Raw genomic sequence first — 21,979 nt, forward strand, 5'->3', positions numbered from 1 at the left:
AGAGCCCAAATGTAGCCCAAATATCACCCAGATGTAGCCCAAGTATAGCCCAATGACAGAATGTCCCAGAGTGTTCTAAAGAACAACTAGAGCGCTAACAGTCCTACTTATTACAAAAGTATGGCACACCTGAAGCCATCTTGATTGGAATAAAGTGGTAACTCTTAAAACATTTAATTTAAAAAGGAACAAAATGAGGGGGTATATTTTGCCATATGAATTATGATTAGTGCTGCAGAAAGAAAAATTAGGGCACATTTTGAGTGACTTCTCAAACCCTCTTCAATTTCATTTAAAAATTCTGACATACAGTCTCCCAAGATGGCCACCAGAGACAAAAGAGCCTAAATGTAGCCAAAATATCACCCAGATGTACCCCAAGTATAGCCCAATGACAGAATGTCCCAGAGTGTTCTAAAGAACAACTAGAGCGCTAACAGTCTTACTTATGACAAAAGTATGGCACACCAGAAGCCATCTTGATTGGAATGAAGAGGTAAGTCTGAAAACACTCAATTTAAAAAGGAACAACATGAGGGGGTTGATTTTGCCATAGAAAGTATGATTCGTGCTTCAGAAAGAAAAATTAGGGATCATTTTGAGTGACTTCTCAAATCCTCTTCTATTTCATTAAAAAAAATTCTGACATGCAGACTGAAACATGGACTTTGAATACCAGCAGCAGACGTCCCTGGTGAGCAGTAGCTTTACTACAGTGATCTAATTTGCAACTAGAGTGCTAACATTCAGAATTTATGGCAAATGTGTGACACATCTGAATGCCTTCTTGATGGAACCAAAGTAAACAAGCATTGAAAATGCAATAGATCTCGCCCTCGTTTAAGTTAAAGCCATTTTGTTTGTAATGAGGTGGCTTTTTAGCTTTGCTTTCATTAGTGTTTTTTCAACTTTCATGTAAATAACATGCATTTGTATGCATATAAGTATATGTATGCATGCATTTATGTTTGTATTTATATAGATATACAGATGATATATGTTTATATATGTATGTATATATATATATTCACTGAAAAAACCATAGGCTATAGACCATATATAGTTAGGAATTAGCATTTACAAAACCTTGAAAATTCACTGAAAAAACCCTAGGTTATAGACCATATATAGTTAGGAATTAGCATTTACAAAACCTTGAAAATTCACTGAAAAAACCATAGGTTATAGACCATATATAGTTAGGAATTCGCATTTACAAAACCTTATTTTACTCACACAAAACCATTGAAATTCCATATATAGTTAGTTGCACTAACTATATATCGCGCACCCGCAATCCACTGCTGATGATGTCACATATCACATCATTCATGACATGGTCAGTGACATCACTGATGACATCACTGATGACATCTCAAATGACATCACTGATGACATCACTGATGACAACATCCAGTGACTGTATGTTTCTGTAAAGTTAAAATATGTCTTACATATTGAAGAATGAGTGGATGTATAAGTGTCTGGATGAAGGATTTAGTAGGTGCATGACTGACTGTATGAGTGAGTGATTAAATGTGTCTCACTGAGTGCATGGGTTAGTGACTAAACTGTCTTATTTGTGCATCATTATGTCTGTTGTTCTGTAAACTGTTGCATGTGTTGATAAGTAGCTATATGAGTAACTATATGGGTTATTGATTGGTTGCCCAAGTATTTGTATGGGAGACTGAGTGTGTGTGTGGGTGGCTGGGAGGTGTATGACTCTGTGCATAGATGTGTGAGCAGTTGATTCACTAGATGTATGGTTTCAAAAGTGCATGTGGAAACAGCTGTATGGGCGGTTGACTGTGTGCATGAGTGTATTGGTGAGTGAATGGATATCTCAGTGCTACATGTCAAAGTAAGTACATATGTAAAACACAGTACATGTGAGAGTTGACATATATAAATAACTGTGCATAGAGCCAGTGAATGTGTGAGTGGCTGTATGGATCATTGTGAACTTGTATCAGGGATTGTATAAGAGAGTAAATATGTGTTAGTATATGTTTGAATAAGTAAAGTTTGTATAACTGTATAGTTGAGGAAATGGATGTGTGATTGATTCTTTGCATGACTGACTAGGTGTGTGAGTAACTCCATGGATGAGTGACAGTCTGTGAGTGTCTGTTTACACTGATTGTATCTAAGGTTATATTAGAGTCTGAAGAGGTTCATCGTATTATCACATGAATGATATCATCAGTGATGTGATCAGTAATGTCAAATGAGATGTCATCAGTGATGTCATCAGTGATGTCATTTGAAATGTCATCAGTGATGTCATTTGAGATGTCATCAGTGATGTCATCAGTGATGTCACTGACCATGTCATGAATGATGTAATATGTGACATCATCAGCAGTGGATTGCGGGTGCGCAATATATAGTTAGTGCAACTAACTATATATGGAATTTCAATGGTTTTGTGTGAGTAAAATAAGGTTTTGTAAATGCGAATTCCTAACTATATATGGTCTATAACCTATGGTTTTTTTCAGTGAATATATATATATGTGTGTATATATATATATATGTATATATATATATATATATATTTATATTTTCAACAAAACCAGTCTGAAGAAATGTACATCCATTTATAAACAATGAAATCTCTATTCCTTTCCATTGACAATTGATTCAATTTATTCCCCTTCCCTTGTGGTACCCTCCAATACACCCTCACCCCCCACCCCCTCTTTTCCAAAACATCCCTTGCAGGATAATTAAGTTGTTTGTGATGAACATGCTTAAAAAGCATAAGCCCACTGCAGGGCAGCACTAAACAGAACTTATGAAATTTTCATTATTGACAATTATGATTACAAACAATCTTTGGAAAAAGCCCACTGGAGGGCATTAAATGTATAGATTATTTTGATTTTCATTTCACTACACAGTTGGTATGAATAGGCACGATGGGGGTTTCCACAAAACAAATGTAAAATAATGTTTGAGTTGACAAACTACATGGACCAGAATTCCTTGTGGGCGAAAGTGACATACAACTTCCTGGGTACACAGGGGCAATTTAAACAATACTTTGTGTAAGTTTCAAACTAACCGTGAACAAGGTAGATGTAACTACCGAAACGCGTTGGGATTCTTGTGCTTATTAAATTCCTTTTGGCAAGAATATTGGCTTTTGTGGCGCCTCACTTTTGGTTCAAGGATCGACTTTTGAAAATATTTGGCGGCTTGGTTCAGCCGCGGTGAGTGACGCACCGCCCAGCAGCGCCAGGACGAGGGACATCCTGTTGTCAAATATATATATATATATATATATATATATATATATATATATATATATATATATATATATATATATTTATTACCTACTGGCGGTCGCCAGTAGGTATATATAGTTAGGATTATTTCTCTATGGAACTTTTGAAAATTCTATGTCTAATAACTTTGGCGTTTGTGGACGGAATCGGCTGAAATTTTCAGGAAAATGGCACATTTTGTTTCTGAGCAGCCCCTGAAAATTTGGGGGGGTTTCGTCAAGGGGGGGCTGAGAAAAAAGGGGGGTCCCAAAACGCGTTTTTCCCATTCATTTTTCCATAGGGCGTTTGGCCTCACTTTTAGCTCGAACGGCTGAATGGATTTACACGAAACTTGGCAAAATTGTAGGGACTGTTAGCCTGATGTGCCTTTGCTGGGTCTCAATATATGTGCTCCAGTGGATTTTGAGAAATTAACGTTTAAAAAAACAGATATATCTGTGACAGCGTCCCGGGTAGCGCTCCAGATCGCGTACTTTTTGCGTAACGGAGCTTTGCGAAGCGAAGCTGATTGGCTCTCCGGTGTCTGTAACCATTCTAAACAGTCCGGTGCGGCCGCCATCTTGTCTCTCGGTAGGATCGAGAGACAAGAGGAGGAGAAAAACGAAGGGGGAATTTAATGAAAGGGGGCAAGGTAGACCCCTCTTGACCCCCTAGGAATGATGTTGGGGTTATTAAAGGGTCCCGTGGGGCAAATAAAAAAAAATTCATTTTTCGTGGTAGAAGCGCTTCCCGGTTCGCGAACCGGGTCGCAAACTGGTATCGAAACGGGAATTCGCCATTTTGTGTTTCGTTTTAATTAAATTACAAGATGGAGGAAAAACAATGTGGGAAATGGGTATAAGGGGGTACGGGAGACGTATTCTGACCCCCTTATTTTCTGAGGGTGGCTGAGGATGCTCATATATGTTGATACTTGTCTTCCAGCGGCTGCGCGTGAGCGTTTTTTTTTTGCTGCGTGACGTCTGTTAACGTTCGATTCGAAGGAAATCAGGAAGTGTTGACCGCCATTTTGACACTGCGAGTAAATATATTGTTAAAAATAATTGTTATAAATTAATCCGTATTGATAACCATTGTGTGCGCCATCTTGCTTTTTTTTTTAATGCCACACTTTTGTCGTGCACGGCAGCCATTTTAGATGCTTTGACCAGACCCACTCTCTGCACGCTGCCGATCCTCAGCATGGCTCCCCACCCTTGCAAGCATCTCCCCCACGCACTGGTCACCCCCGCTCTCTGTCTTATGCACATCTTGCTTTTTTTCCAATGCCACACTTTTGTCGTGCACGGCAGCCATTTTAGATACTTTGACCAGACCCACTCTCTGCACGCTGCCGATCCTCAGTATGGCTCCCCACACACTGGTCACCCCCGCTCTCTGTCTTATGCATGGGCCATAAACCTCCACCCATTTGCGCTGCTCTTCCCTGAGAATCACACCCTGTGCCCGTCCGACACCTCCCTTTCACCCTATTCACTACCGCACCCTCTGACACTCCTCTTCCTCGGTGTCCGATTGTCCAGGCCGGTCCCAGGCTATCACCTAGCCCTGCAGATGTAGTTTATGGCCTCAACTGTAAAGAATCACCCCTCTTCAAAGGAGTTACAGTAGATCAAGGCCCCCACCCGATGAGATCCGTCACACTACACGCGTTCCTACAATCTGATAACCATCCTGTATTGTGATTGGGGAGGGGATTCTCACTGTGAGGGTGTGTGGGACCGAGCATGAAGCGGAAGATTCCAGGGATGCCTTTTTGTACATCAAAGTCTTCACAATTATGTGTCACATTAAAAATATATAGCACTCCAACAAAGTAGTAGGATTATAACACTTTAATAACTTATAAATATATACATCGCAACAAAAACAGTAAACACCTTAAAAGATTTTTTATTAAAACAGAAGGAACAATGGTCAGTAGCGGTCTGTTGTGCGAATAGTCCCATCTACTTCCAATAATATAACTTTTATGCCCAAATTACGCAAAGATTTAGCTAATCTGCTAAAGGGGGGAGTCACCATTTCTTTACAATAATCAATAATGAAAAATCGACATCAATAGGGTTGTCCGTATTCCCGATGCAGCACTGACAAATGCTATATTAAACACTTACTATGTATAATACTTGCGTTCACAATAGTTTTACTTTTCAAAACAGAACAAAAGATTGTTTATTAGCATAGAAAATTTTGTTTGCAAATTTAAATACGACCCTTTCTTAATGGTGACACCTTATCTGTCCTATATCCCACAATTTCCATGAGCAAAGCAAAAGAAATTCTGAGGCCCTGAAGAAATAAGGCTTACTGTGGGGTTCAACTCAATCTGGTGTTTGGGCGCTTTCATGTTTTGGGGTGATATTCTGTGACAGGGTGCAGGCACCAGAAGAATTTTAGTCTAGTTCATCACATTGGAGAATGACGGTCTGGGTAAATATCTAATCTGGTGAAGAATTTAGATTTTTCACAGCCTGCTGAGCAGAAAATCTGGATTTTATTAAGGACACGGAGGCTAATATTATGCAAATCTCCTTTATTACTACAACTCAGTAGCAACAATTGAAGAACATGGAACTTCAATGAACATTCTAAAGAGGTATAAAGTTCTTTGTACACCAACACTCTTCCTTCTTTGTTCAGGAAAAAAACTGCGAAGAAAGATCCACATGACGAATAGAAATCTAAGATTCAAAATAACTGGAGGACCAACAACATCCAAGTACGAACTTCCAGAAGAGAAGAATCACTTTTACTCTGAAAGAAAAATAAAATATTATAATATGACATAAAGAGTAGGGTGGGGTACAACATAAGAGGAGGGATAATATTAGCCTCCGTGTCCTTAATAAAATCCAGATTTTCTGCTCAGCAGGCTGTGAAAAATCTAAATTTTATGGCACGACACGGAGGCCATATTATGCAAGTTTAAAGTGCATTGAGAACATTATCAATCACATTATTGATTGGTTTGAAGTAACAAGCTTTAAACATACTATCATTTGACCAATCTGCAGCTCTAAGGATATCTTATAATCCTCCACCAAGACAGTACGCTTTAGATGCAGAAGCACCTCTAATAGAATGAGCACCAAAAATTGAGACATCCACACCACTTTCATTCATGACATTTTTAACCCATCTAGCTAAAGTTGGAGAAGAGACTCCTTTATGAGGAGACCTGTAAGAGATTAGTAATTGAGATTCATTCAATCTTAAATTTCTTGTTCTTTTTTCATATTCTTTTAAACACTTAACTACACAAAGTCTATTATTTCCATTAAAATAGGGATAGAAAATAGACGAAGATAGCGTTTTAGTTCTCTTTTTTAGGAAAAAACAAACTCCTTCAGGTTGAAAGGCTCTGCTTGAGATATCTAAAGCTTTAACATCTGAAGTTCTTCTAAAAGAAACTAAGCATAAAAGAACAGTAAGTTTAAAAGAAATACGTTTAAGGGAAAGAGAAGAATTATCTCCCCATGAAGATAAAGTTCGAAGGATTCATTCAATCTTAAATTTCTTGTTCTTTTTTCATATTCTTTTAAACACTTAACTACACAAAGTCTATTATCTTCATTAAAATAGGGATAGAAAATAGACGAAGATAGCGTTTTAGTTCTCTTTTTTAGGAAAAAACAAACTCCTTCAGGTTGAAAGGCTCTGCTTGAGATATCTAAAGCTTTAACATCTGAAGTTCTTCTAAAAGAAACTAAGCATAAAAGAACAGTAAGTTTAAAAGAAATACGTTTAAGGGAAAGAGAAGAATTATCTCCCCATGAAGATAAAGTTCGAAGGACGAGGGTAACATCCCAGAGGGTAGTATATTTTGGACCAGGTGGGTTAATAACTCTCATACTTCTCATTATTTTCTTAGTTAAAAGGTTCTGTCCTACAGAAATTCCGTTAATTAAGGAATGACCAGCTGATATTGCGGATCTATAAACGTTTACGGTTCTATAAGATAGACCGGAGGTGAAGAGGTCTGAAAGGTAGTTAACAACATTAACTAAATCAGTTGAAATGGGATCGTAACATCGTTGAATGCACCAACGAACCCATTTATTCCATGCCAATCTATATGCTTTCCTTGTTCCTGGTGCCCAGGATTCAGAAATGAGTCTGAAAGCATTAGACGAAAGGCCAGGGATTCGCCATTGTCGCCGGAAATCTTCCATGCCGTCAGGGGGAGAAGTCCCTGTTCTACTAGTGGATGGCAATGACCCTCTGGATCCAGGAGGATTTCTTTGAAAGAGGGGATTAGGATGGGAAAATCTATGCTCATTTCCAGGATGATGGGAAACCAGGCTTGGGATCTCCAAAGAGGAGTTATTATTACCATGCTTTGTTTGTAACGCCGAGCATGAAGGAGAACTCGAGGGAGCATTGCAAAAGGAGGGAAAGCATAAGGTGCTAGACCTGTCCAATCTTGAAGGAAGGCATCTACACTCATGGATTGAGGATCCGGTCTCCAACTGAAAAAGTTCTTCAGATGGGTATTCATACGGTCCGCAAACAGGTCTGTTTTGAAGGGACCCCAAATGGATTGAATTGTTAAGAATATTCGTCTGTTCAGTCTCCAGTTGCTGGAGTCTCGGAAATTCCTCGAGTACCAGTCTGCTACTTCGTTGTTCAGACCGGGAATATGTTCTGCCACAATCGAAATACCTTTGTTCAAACAAAAGTTCCATAGACTCTTCGCAAGGTCTGTTAAGTCCTTGGAGTGAGGACCTCCGAGTTTCGAAACATACCGAACTGCTGAGACATTGTCCATGCGAAGGGTTACACAACATTTCATGGAGTTCTGAGTAAAAGAACGAATTGCAAAGGAACCTGCTAGTAATTCCAAGCAATTGATGTGTAACAACTTCTCCTGAGGAGTCCAACGACCCCCGGTAGTCAGATTTCCACATCTGGCTCCCCATCCCTCCAAACTCGCATCTGATTCTATTATAAGGTCTGGTTCTTCTCCAAAAATGGCTTTGCCATTCCATGCTTCTAGATTCTTTAGCCACCAGATCAGTTCTGTTTTCGATTCTTGATCTAAAAGGATTAATTGGGAATAGGATTGGTTCAGTCTCAAGTAATGTGTCTTGAGTCTCTGTAGTGCCCGATAATGAAGTGGGCCTGGGAAGATGGCTTGAATTGTTGAAGAAAGGAGGCCTAATAATTTGGCTAAAAATCTCAGGGGAAATTCCTTTAGTTTTAGGATTTTCCTGATTTCCTTCCTTACCTTCCTTACTTTGTCGCTTGGCAGGCGAAGTTCTGCTTTCACAGTGTCCACCAGGAAACCCAAAAATTGAGTTTGTTGGGAAGGAATTGTGCACGATTTTTTTAAATTTATCACAAAGCCTAAGTGTTCTAATAGATTGATTGTAAGGTTTGTATGAAGAACAACAGTTTTCCTCGACTGACCCATAATGAGTATGTCGTCGAGGTATATTATTAGTCTTATTCCTTTTTCTCTTAGCCAAGAGGCAACAGGGCGAAGAACTTTGGTGAAACACCATGGGGAAGAAGATAGACCGAAAGGGAGGCTGCAAAATTGATATAAATGGCCTTGCCATGTGAATTGGAGAAACTTTTGGTGGTGTATCCAAATTGGTATTGTTAGATAGGCGTCTTTCAGGTCTAATCTTGTCAACCAGTCTCCTTTCCTTAAGATATCTCGTAGGAGGTGAATTCCCTCCATTTTGAAATGTTGATAAACTACCCATTGGTTTAATTCTTTTAGATTTATGACTGGTCTTTGTTCCTTGTTTTTCTTTTCCACAAGGAATATATTGCTCAGGAAACCCATTTGAGTAGTCTCTATAATTGCACCTTTTTTTAGAAGTTCTTGAACCTCTTGAGACACTAGTGTTATGTCCTTCCCAGAGAAAACTATTTCTCGGGGAGGTTTTGGTTGATGAGGGGTAGCTATAAAATCTATTTTGTAACCCTTGACAGTATTGAGAACCCAAGGGTCTTTTGTTATTAGATTCCAGTTCCCAGCGAATTGGAGTAGTCTCCCCCCTACTTTTGGAGGGGTATCTATAGGGTCTGAGAAGGTTCTTACCTGCAGAAAAGGAGCGTTGTCTTCGTTCTCCTCTAAAGTTGCGTCCGCGGTTTCTTTGTCTTTGCGGGAAGAACTGGTTGAAGTTCGAATTATTGGTGTATCTTCCTCCTCCGCGGGAGATAAAGGGCCTTGTGTTTGAGTTTCCACGGCCGGGAAAACGACCCCGCATTCTCCCGGCCCGTGTAAAAACACGATCTTGAAAGACTTTTTTGATGTCTTTTTGGGATTTTTGAATTGAGCTGAACGCTCCAACATATCTGGCCATGTCTTTTATGAATTCATCTCCGAAAAGGAAGCCTTGTGTATTTTCTCCTCCATTACCTTTGGCCAATTCAATTAGTTTGGGATCTATTTTAAAGAGGATCCCTTTTTTTCTTTCTATAGATAATGCAGTATTGGCATTACCAATTAAGCAAATGGCCCTTTGAACCCATTCCCTGAGTTCCTTGGGGTCTACTTGGCGATCCTCCAGGTAAGCTGATTCCGCCATCTCAAAAATTTTAGTAATGGGACCCACCGTATCAAGGAGGCGATCTTGGCAGGATCTTAAGCCTTTGTCAATGCCTTTCCTTGGATCTCTAGAGGTCTTTGAGATAAAGGCTACAACCTTTGGGTCGAGTTCGGGGGTAGCTACAATTTTGTTTGGTAATGAGGGTCTTGGGCATTCAGAGCGCAGTCTAGCTCTGACTTCTTGTGGGATCTCTTTTTTAAGCCAGAATGAAAGGTAGTCTCCCACATGTTGGGAGGGGGTCCAATCAGGAGACAAGGGATGTTTGATTAGGAGGGGATCAAACATTGGGTTACCTAAGGGGTCCAGGAGACCCATGTTATTATCTTGGGCCTTTGATGCCCCTCGTGAGCTACCCGTTCCCCTTTCTTGCGCCTCTTCCTCGTCTGTATTAAACTCAGAAGAATAAGAGAGGTCTATTTCTGGTTCTGAGTTGTCATCACTATCAATATCAATTTCAGTACGGGGCTCTGGGCCTTCTGTTTGCCCGATTGGGGTGCCCGAGGCACCATTGGTGTCACCACCCCGAGGGTGTGAGGGGAGGGAGGATGATTTTGATCTTTTAGGGTCTTTCCCTTTAGTACCTCCAATTCTCCGCTTTTTTGAAGCCTTTAATGCTTCATCTTGGTAATTACTAGTGGAAGGGCGTGGGGATGTTAGAGATTCTAGCCTTCTATTGATTGTTTCATCAATAGATCCAATTACTTTTTCAAAAGCCTTATTTACCAGTCTTTCCAGGTGCCCTTCGATGTTTGCCAGTGGTTCAGACATTTTCTTATCTGTTTTATCTTATAGATGATTATATAAATGTTCCTTTTTTGAAAGGTCGATTTAAGAATTAATTTAGGTAATGTAGAGTATCTTGGTTGAGACGCTGTATTCGATGATGTGTGAAGAGAAAAAACGGTGTAACTGTCATATATATAACAGTTATAATTACGAGGGTTTACGTTATCCCAACGTTAGAAATGGCCGCTTAATGTTGTTTAATGTGTGTTTCCCAAAGGTCTAAAATGGCCGTCACGCACGTTATGACGTGCGTCGGCCGTCGCTTAATCCATTTCTCTAATCCTTCCCCTTCCGAGCCTCGTTGTCGGAGGGGAAGGCTGAACCCAAAACAAGTTTGGAGATCGGGAGGTCGGGAGGTCGGAAGCGTTAGGTTGGAGAAGTGCCGGTACGCTACGAGGTGTGACGACGGTAGGAGACACCGGGTAGGGCGTAACGCGGGTTTAACGCGGTCTCGCGCTGTGATATATTTGAATGGCAACACAGTAGATAATCCGGCCCGAAATCGGACCGGAGGGGGACTCACAGTAAAACAGGGGTCGCAAGTAGTACGAGCCCAATAAGGAACTACACAAAAGGGTATTAAGCAATGGAGATCGAGGTGATCGATTGTTAAAAGGTCTTAAAAAGGCAGATATGAAAGGTAAAGCAATCATGATGGTAAAATATAGGCAAAACCCATGAAATATAACATGTCAATTATAAAAACATATCAAATAATGAAAAATCAGTTTAAGAGTGATGGAGATATACTTATCTTTCTGAGCAGTAGCAACAAAGAAGGAAGAGTGTTGGTGTACAAAGAACTTTATACCTCTTTAGAATGTTCATTGAAGTTCCATGTTCTTCAATTGTTGCTACTGAGTTGTAGTAATAAAGGAGATTTGCATAATATGGCCTCCGTGTCGTGCCATAAAACCATCCCTTTTTTAAACCCCATGGTGACCAACTATAGTATATTCTCTATTTCATTTCCTTGCCATAACAAAATAAAAGTCTTGGGTTATTTATGGAAGGGAAGACTTTTTGTTTCTTCCAATTTTTTAAAAAAAACAAAGGTTTAAGGAAAGGCCGAAATCTGTATTTTGTTTTTGGATACACATGTTATTTGTGTCTGTGTATTCATTTTTATGCATGACTTTATATGGAATGGTTAAGATAACTTATGATGCAACTTAACAGGAAAAATCACAAACATTCCAAATGAGTGCTATGTCCCATGTTTTACATAAAGTAGTGTTTACCTAATATAACTTTTATGCCCAAATTACGCAATTACTCAATGTTCGATGATTAATCAAATGGCCTTTTTTCTGCTTCACTAGACATCCTTCATAGCCAATGACTGCATATTTTCCATTATTGAAAAAGCTAAAGTGACAACTTCCTCATCCTTAATTTGTCTTTCTTTGTTCCTTAAGATGTCATCTGTGTCAACCTCTTCCGAGAATGCAGATGCGTTAGGGATTTCCTTGTGTTTCTTAATAGCATTGGTGTCTGCACACTTCTTTGTCAATTCTGTGAACATGACAGCTGCTTCATAGACAGACGATATCTTTGTTAAGTCATTAGTGTTAAGTGTGTCTGAAACTACAGTGACCTTCTCTGTTTTACTTTCCTCAGACACTACAGAGTTTTGTGCGTTGTTCTTCTGAGCGACAATTATTCCAGATGTTATTCTAGTGTTGTTCTAGCGTTTCACTTGCCATTCAGCGGTTTTACGCCCGCTTTTGCTGCACTGTGTCTCGTCAGTAGCGGTCTGTTGTGCGAATAGTCCCAAGGCAGCAGAACGTGCTGAGATCTGGACGGCACCCAGGTCATGTCCAGTAAGTTGCCGCACTGGTTTTGGTATCCTACAATGCTGTTCCGAAAAACGGCGTGGGGCGCCCCGGGGGGGGGGAGGGGAAAGGCGGCGTGAATGGGCCTCCCCAGGTGGAGGCTCGTCTGCTGTAGTGGGGCGCCCCTTTACCGTTTCAGTTGCCATTCCGCCCGCTTTTGCTACACTGTGCCTCTTCCGCCATTCAGCTGTTTACCGCCCGCTCTTGCAGCTGCGTCTCGCTCACCATGTAGTTGAGTTGCTTCCACTCTTGCGGTGCAGCGATAGGCGGCTGCCACAGGGCTCTTAAAATGGCGACCGGCTCTTCGGATTTGGGCGTGGTCCACTAAAATGGCCCTGGGACACCTTGGAACTCGGATGCTTGTCTGCTAGGGCATGGGCCCCATTCCCGAAAGCGTCCCCTCAGCCTTGAAGATTCTATAAAAGTCTTGGGGTCCCCCGACTCCCGCAGGCTTCCGGTGGGGAGCGGCTGCCATGATTGCTTGCGGAATGGCCATGACGGAGCTACGAGATGGTGGTGCTCTCATGCTGACGCCAGCTTCAGTCTGAAACATCCAGAAACACTGTAGACTATCAATTCTATGACTTCCGGTGGAGCCCCAACGTGACCCGGTAGGGAAGAACTTGCCCTCCCCTTTTTTGAGTGATGGTTGTTGTTGCCTGTCCCCTCTGTTGTCATCTAACGGAACCTTTTTTGATTGCCGAGTGAGAAAAAAAAAGGTGGGTCTTTCATCGTTTGGGAAAAAAAATGTTTTAATCCAATGAAAAGTGTTATTTTTAGGTCATATGATCAAGCCTTCTATCATTAGGAAACCAAAAGTAAAATTAACCAATGAAAAGCTTTATAAACAAGTCACATGACCTGTTATGCGGCTTTGGGTTATAAAAAGCATACAAAACTCGTTGGCCCATGAGGCGGCGTCAGTAGCGGACCGATGTGCGAATAGGCCAAAGGCAGCAGAACGCGCCGAGATCCGGATGGCACCGAGGTGGTGTCCAGCAAGTTGCCGCACTGGTGTGGCCATCCTACAATGCTGCGCCGAAAGACGGCGTGTCTCCCACTCAAAATACATAAAATGGCGAAAGACGGCGTGTCTCCCACTCAAAACATATAAAATGGCGAAAGACGGCGTGTCTCCCACTCAAAACACATAAAATGGCGAAAGACGGCGTTTCTCCCACTCAAAACACATAAAATGAAGTCTAGACTAAAAGGCAATGATCATATTTTCTACTCTTGCTATAGTTGTTCATGTACAGAGGGTGCTGTAGAAAAAAATAGAAAAATTTACCCGATTCATCAATATAGTGCAATATACACAGCACCTGGGGTGTCAAGAGTGAACAGGTCCTAGCTGCTTAACCAATGACTGACAAATGCTATATTAAACACTTACTATGTATAATACTTGCGTTCACAATAGTTTTACTTTACAAAACAGAACAAAAGATTGTTTATTAGCATAGTGATTGGAGCAGTTATATACATATTCGGGCATAGCAATAATCAGAATGTCACATTCACATGTCTGCTCAGTGTTTACAGGTACTTAGTATCATTGATTTTTCATTTTCGTCCGGACCATGGTGACCAACTATAGTTTATTCTCTATTTCGTTACCTTGCCATAACAAAAAAAAAGTCTTGGGTTATTTATGGAAGGGAAGATTTTTTGTTTCTTCCAATTTTTTTTAAAAACAAAGGTTTAAGGAAAGGCAACCCTTAATGTGCATGTTTTCCACAGAAATTTGCCTTTGAAAACTAGAGCCAATAAATAAGGCCGAAATCTGCATACACAGCACCTGGGGTGTCAAGAGTGAACAGGTCCTAGCTGCTTAACCAATGACTGACAAATGCTATATTAAACACTTACTATGTATAATACTTGCGTTCACAATAGTTTTACTTTACAAAACAGAACAAAAGATTGTTTATTAGCATAGTGATTGGAGCAGTTATATACATATTCGGGCATAGCAATAATCAGAATGTCACATTCACATGTCTGCTCAGTGTTTACAGGTACTTAGTATCATTGATTTTTCATTTTCGTCCGGACCATGGTGACCAACTATAGTTTATTCTCTATTTCGTTACCTTGCCATAATAATACATTTTACAGCTTTTCATATTTGCTATTAAAAAACCATTGAAATTCACTGAAAAAACCATAGGTTATAGACCATATATAGTTAGGAATTAGCATTTACAAAACCTTAATTTACTCGCACAAAACCATAGAAATTCGAATATATAGTTAGTTGCAATAACTATATATCGCGCACCCGCAATCCACTGCTGATGATGTCACATATTACATCATTCATGACATGGTCAGTGACATCACTGATGACATCACTGATGACATCTTAAATGACATCACTGATGACATCTCAAATGACATCACGGATGACATCTCAAATGGCATCACTGATGACATCACTGATGACATCTCATTTGACATTACTGATCACATCACCGATAATATTACTCATCTGATAATACGATGAACCTCTTCAGACTCTAAAATAACCTTAGATACAATCAGTGTAAACAGACACTCACAGACTGTCACTCATCCATGGAGTTACTCACACACCTAGTCAGTCATACAATCCCTGATACAAGTTCACAATGATCCATACAGCCACTCAGACATTCACTGGCTCTTATGCACAGTTATTTATATATGCCAACTCTCACGTGTACTGTTTTTTACATATGTACTTACTTTGAAATGTAGCACTGAGATATCCATTCACTCACCAATACACTCATGCACACAGTCAACCGCCCATACAGCTGTTTCCACATGCAGTTTTGAACCCATACATCTAGTGAATCAACTGTTCACACATCTATGCACAGAGTCACACACCTCCCAGCCACCCACACACACACACTCACTCTCCCATACAAATACTTGGGCAACCAATCAATAACCCATATAGTTACTCATATAGCTACTGATCAACACATGCAGCAGTTTACAGAACAACAGATATAATGTTCTCAAATTAAGACAGTTTAGTCACTAACCCATGCACTCAGTGAGACACATTTAATCAGTCACTCATACAGTCAGTCATGCACCTACTAAATCCTTCATCCAGACACTTATACATCCACTCATTCTTTAATATGTAAGACATATTTTAACTTTACAGAAACATACAGGGTCTGGATAATGTTATCAGTGATGTCATCAGTGATGTCACTGACCATGTCATGAATGATGTAATATGTGACATCATCAGCAGTGGATTGCGGGTGCGCAATATGTAGTTATTGCAACTAACTATATATTCGAATTTCTATGGTTTTGTGCGAGTAAATTAAGGTTTTGTAAATGCTAATTCCTAACTATATATGGTCTATAACCTACGGTTTTTCAGTGAATATATATATATATATAACGTCACTTCAAATAACCACTGGTAATTAATTCCCAACAATTTAATATGTCTGAAATTAAAATAAATGTAACATATCTAGGTATTATCACCTGAAAGCCACTGGCGACAGAACACTCTTTGCTGTGTGTTATTTGCCAAAATTTGAAATTAGCGATATAAAGGTGACTCCAGGCCCTGGTTATGAGGTGTGGGCGAGAGGTGCTAAATACTGATGCATGTGGTTGGGTAAATACCTCATATTCTGCATATAATTACATGTGGTATTGATACTTTTTTCACCAAATTCTGCATGTATCGTAATTTACTGTACATTTTCACATGTACATTAGCTAGGCTTCACCGATTTACATTTGTATCTGTGCCCTTCACCTTTTCAGAGGTGTCCTTGCCACTATGAAGGCACCAAGGCCCACATGCATCAACAATGCCATTTGCGATTCCCTATTAGCGAAAAATAAGGATTCGCTAATAAGGAATAGCAAAAGGCTATGAATGAAGAAATCGCAAAAAAAAATGTGATTTCTTAATATTCCTTAATTGCGCCCAGAGGAATGAATGGGAAGACATTCTCAATTTGCGAATTGCAATTAGCGAATCGCAAATTGAGAATGCAATTTCAAGGGTGCAGGGGTGTCCAAAGGACACCCTGTTGCACCCCTGAAATTGATCTGTGCACATATGTTGCGCACACACCTGCCCGTAGGGCATGTGTGTGCGCAACCTGAAACTTTGAAAAATGCCCAAAAGTGCATTTTTCAAAGTGTTTGCAAATTACCATGAAGTTGAACTTCATGGTAATTTGCTACTCCTATTAGCGCAATCGCTAATTTTTTTACTTTGATGCATTGTGTAGTAAAGGAAGATGCACAGTCCAACAATGTAAGTTAAGATCCTTTATTGTAAGTTCCTTCCAAGTCAGGCATATAGGTCAAATGTTGTTTCTTTGTTCTTTTCTCTGCTAATGATACCTCATGCTAACGTCATCTCAGGTCGTACATTATTACTTTTGGTTCATCTCAATTGTGCACTTTCCTGCTGATGTTGCATTTAAGGTATTTTGCCGATTGTTTCTTTATTCTGTTCTTACTCCATAAGGGAAGAGGATGTGTAGTAAATGTCCTCTCCACTGTTCTTCTCTGGATAGACTGTACTATGATATCTGTGACATCATAGAATGCCTGGGTGTCCCTCTGGCTCACAGTGCCTCTCTCTAACTTACTGTGGCAGTTGGTCATCTCAGGCTGAGCTGCTAACAGCTGGCTCCTGGTGGGGTTTTACTTATGATCTTGACCTGTCTACCTGACTTGGAAGGAACTTGGAGAGGACATTTACTACACATTGCATTTAAGGAATCTCAATTTGGGATTCCTTAAATGCAATTGCAATTTAAGGAATCTCAATTTAGAGATTCCTTAGATTGCGATTTTTGCATTTGTGATGATGCATCCCAAATACAAAAATACCGGTCGCACAGGAGCAGATTCTGAGAATCTGCCCGTTTGCGACCGATTTTTGCTTTGATGCATGTGGGCCTAAGTCTCTTCCTCAGTTGGGGTTCGGTCCTGAAGGGGGCACACTAGAGTGCAGGTTGCAAAATGGTAAAGCAGATAATCAGAGCATTATTCTGAATGCCAGAGCTCTTTGGGGCATCAAAGAAATACTGTGGCACCCTGTGTTGGTTGCAGTATGTTTAATAGGGTATGTATGCATCCTATTGATAAGAAGCCTAATAAATGCTTTTGAAGTTTCCAAATAAATTAAATGTCATTGCTGCTGTGTAAATTGGATTATCAAGAAAAAAAGAGCAATGAAATGGCCAGCATTGACTGTGTCATAGCACTTTTTTCAAAGCCATGTTGCACAGCAGCCCGCAGTGCTGTGCAATATATTTTTGAAAAAGCATGGTGGGAGTAACATGTGGGGGAAAAGAGCAGCAATACCGGACAGCAGGAGGAGGGGGTGTAGGAACAACAAAATGAGGGAGGAATAAGGGAGTACCAGAAGGGGGAAAGGGGAGAACGAGGAATGAAGGCGAAAGAGCACCTCAATCATGTCAGAAGCAGAGGATGGGCCCTGATTAAATGTAATTAATCTGTGTTTGGTCCATGCTCCACAGAAAAGAATAGAAGAGACGCTTAGCCTGCACTGGGCAGTAAGGAGGCTGCAAAGAAGAGTGACACTGAAGCCAAAAAATGGTAAGCAATGGGTAGGCTCCATGCCCTTTATTGTAAACAATAGTGTTTCACAAGTTAGTACACATGAGCAGGCTTGACCTAAAAATGGCAAATTGTAAGCAAGATTGAGCCTTTTGATGAGGACCTAAAAGAAGGATACATGTTCATATATAAGTTTCTGAGCTATTCACTGCCTGCTTCCCATATTTCTTGAAGCCTTCACAAGTTTTTGGCAGATATATGGGTTATAAAGACGCAAATTAAACACCAGCCTACAACACGGAAGCTGCTTTGACTACGAATCTAATTTTCATGACAACAGCACATTATGCGTTAATTTTGAATTTACATGGTGTTGCTGTAAATTAGTTTTGCTTTCAATTTCATGAAAATTGGTTACTGTAGATCAAACAATTTCTGAACAGTTTCTCTAGTGAAGATATGCCAAACATCATAAGTGGCATGAGAAATTGTGAAAAGGGGACCGGAAAGGAACTAATGGAATGTGATAATAATACAAATGTTCCCAAAGAGAAAAAACACAACATACCGTTATGTCTTTCTAGTCCAGATTCTGAGATGTTTTTTAGATGGAATTGGTTAAATAACAAGCAAGTGACAGAAAATAGGTTATTAACTTGGGAGGTTGAAAACCACAAGTTCACTGACAAAACTGTCCAACTCCCTGGTAGCTATGGCACAAGCAGCGAGCTGTTCTCTAGGGAAATGTGTAATAGGTTCAAGCAGTACCAAACAACATTATAGGCAAAAGTCCAATGCAGTCATTTACAAAAATCAATAAATATTCCCAACAGACCTCATCTCCCTTTTTCGACCCTTCCTGTCCTTCTATTCAAGCTGGAAGAAGCAAGGCACCCCTCTCATGTGCTCTAATCCACTCCAAATTCCGCACATGTGGAAAAGATACATCACCTCATTCTCGTAACTTGGGGACAGCTTTCCATCCTGATTTGGGCAGAGCTGGATATCTGAATGGATTTTATGGATAAAAGGCTTTTGTGAATTGGGCCTCCTTATACCAGTTCATTATCTATAGGCTGTCCTCTGCTCTGGTCCTTGGTGTAGTCATTTGTCCTTGAAATGGTTCAGTCCAGCTAAGGGGTCAGCAAGTGCCCTACAGTGGTCATCCTGCCTTTAGAATGTGCTCTATTGGTTCCAGGCAGCACATCTCTTCATAACTTAAAGTGATGCTAATTACTCCAACTAAAGGGAGGGTAAGCCAACAGAGCTGGTCTAACTACTACCTGGTTTTCAGGGGAACACGCTATGTTTTTTAGTAAATTGTACAAGTTAGCTTTCTAATATAAACACCAAAAATCTACTTTCACCTCTGATCCAGGTTTGTAATACAAATGACAGGAAATGTTAAGAAATTGTCTTGTGTTTTCCTGTCTGAAATTGATAGGACAGATTTCTATTCACAATCAGGCCTCAATGGAAAATGCTATGTTACTTATACATTGACACACCAAGTTTGGTAGTTGTTCACTGTAGTGAAACAATTGTCTTTAATGTTTAGCATGGTCTACTATATAAGCTGCATTCCACTTTCAGGCCACTCAAGGAAAGTTTTATTCGGCTGCTATATAAAACAGTCAAAAAAGCACATAACATTAAACATACAACATATTATTTACACAATATAAATAGTACAATCGATGTAAAATGTATGGAAAACGAAACTTTGTACATACTGAGCTATTCCAATAACATACATTTCCTCAAGTAAAGTGCAGCTTTTATGAACTGGGCTACCCTCCATGCTATATGCTCATTCGCTAATAGTTGGCCACTCATTCATTCCCTGCACCAACTTATCATAGGTTTGCTGGAAAGTTAAATAAGCCAATAGGGTGTAACCAATTTTTACTTTATGTTTATTAGGACAGAGCACACGAACTGTGGCACAGAAAGGCCAAGTTACAGCACACAGTCAAAAGGCCAGAAAAGACCAGTCCAACTCACACACAAAATTCCCTCTGCCTTTCCACCTCAAGCAACGCTTTCTCCGCTGCTGAACACCTCAAATTCCAGATCCAGACCAGCCTCAACTACACTCTCCATGACAACCTCGCCTACAGAGCCCCCGGCCACCAGGCCCCCTTCTCCGAAACCATTACTGACCTCATAGCTCCCCACGCCATGGCCTCCATGGACTACATACTCGTCGGAGACCTGAACTTCCACCTCGACAACCCCATTGACCCCAACTCCACCACCCTCCTGGACAACCTCGCCAACATCGGACTGAAACATCTCATCACCAACCCTACCCACAAGGCAGGGCACACTCTCAACCCCATCTTCGCAGGAGGAAACAGCATCCACTTAAGCAGCACCATGCAACTACCATGGACTGACCACCACTGCATACCCTTCATCGTCGACAAACCCAAGCCACCCAAACCAGCTCCACGTCCTCCGTGAAGGAACTGGAGCAGAGTCACCGAGGTGCAACTCAATGCTACCCTCAACCGCGACATGCCTGCTGTCACAACCGACGCCAACCTCACAGCCAGGGAACTACACACATGGATCTCCAACTGCGCAGACCAGCTCACCCCTCCACGCATCAGCAACACCAGGAAAGCCACCTGGTTGACCGCCGAACTACAAGAGGCCAGACGCACTTGCAGATACCTCGAGAAGAACTGGAGAAATTACAAGACACCTGAAAACCACAGCACCTACAAGAATGCCTTGATGGAATACCATCAACGTATCAGAACCACCAAAAGAACCTTCATCCACAACAAAATCCTCGCCAACTCCAAGGAACTCTTAAGCGTTATCCAGGAATTCACCAAGGCCCCCAGCGAAACCACGGGCCTCTGCGACAAGCTCGAAACATACTTCCATATGAAAATCAAGAACTTCTATGACAACTTTAACGATCAGACACCGGACCCCGCCACCACCTCGCCCTCAGCCAACGCCAGCCAGCCCACCATCTCCTCCTGGATACCGGTCACAACCGAAAAGACTGCAGTAACCATGAAAGGCATCCACTCGGGGGACTCCACACACCCCTGTCCTCCGCAGATCTACCATAGAGCTGCCACCGCCATCACACCAGAACTACAGCACACCATCAACGCCACCTTCAAGACCGGCACCTTCCACGACAACTGGAAATGTGCAGAATCAGGCCCCTACTCAAGAAGCCCTCAGCAGATCCCACGGACCTCAAGAACTACTGACCCATCTCCCTCCTACCCTTCACAGCAAAAGTCGATAAGAAAACTGTCAACGCACAGCTAACAAGGTTCATCGAAGACACCTCCCTCCTCGAACCCTCCTAATCAGGATTCTGCAGCAACCACAGCTCCGAGACCGGCCTACTTGCCGCCACAGACGACATCCGCACCCTCCTCGACTAAGGCCACACTGCAGCCCAGATCCTGCTTGACCTGTCAGCAGCATTCAACACCGTCTCCCACCACACACTCACCGCCAGACTACAAGAAGCCGGCATACAAGGAACCGCCCTCGACTAGATCTGCTCATTCCTCACCGACAGAAGTCAAAGAATCAGACTGTCACCCTCCCTCTCTGAACCCATGGAAATAAACTGCAAAGTACCCCAGGGATCATCTCTCTCTTCAAACATCTACATGGCCCCCCAGCTCATCCTCTCCCTAACCAAGGACCCCACCTCTACCAGACTGCAACAGCTGCTTGAAACACAACTCGGATAAAACAGAAGTCCTCGTCCTAAGAACCGAAGTCAACATGGGACAACACCTGGTGGCCCACCACCCTCGGCACCCCTCCAACACCCAAGGACTACGCCCGAAACCTCAGCATCGTACTCGACTCTTCCTCTCCATGAACCAACAGGTTTACGCCGTCGCCTCCAGCTTCTTCAACGTCCTATGCATTCTCTGTA

At 41.3% G+C, this 21,979-nt stretch overlaps 1 protein-coding gene across 2 annotated transcripts in view; it reads right to left on the bottom strand.

Moving 5' to 3' along the window:
• Positions 1–21,979, bottom strand: part of LOC147718624 (neuronal PAS domain-containing protein 2-like) — a 552,138-nt gene that overhangs the window by 372,405 nt on the left and 157,754 nt on the right. The gene's annotated exons all lie outside the window — the stretch shown is intronic.

Source organism: Lissotriton vulgaris, chromosome 4_1, assembly GCF_964263255.1.
Source record: "Lissotriton vulgaris chromosome 4_1, aLisVul1.2, whole genome shotgun sequence".
Classification (NCBI taxonomy): Eukaryota; Metazoa; Chordata; class Amphibia; order Caudata; family Salamandridae; genus Lissotriton; species Lissotriton vulgaris.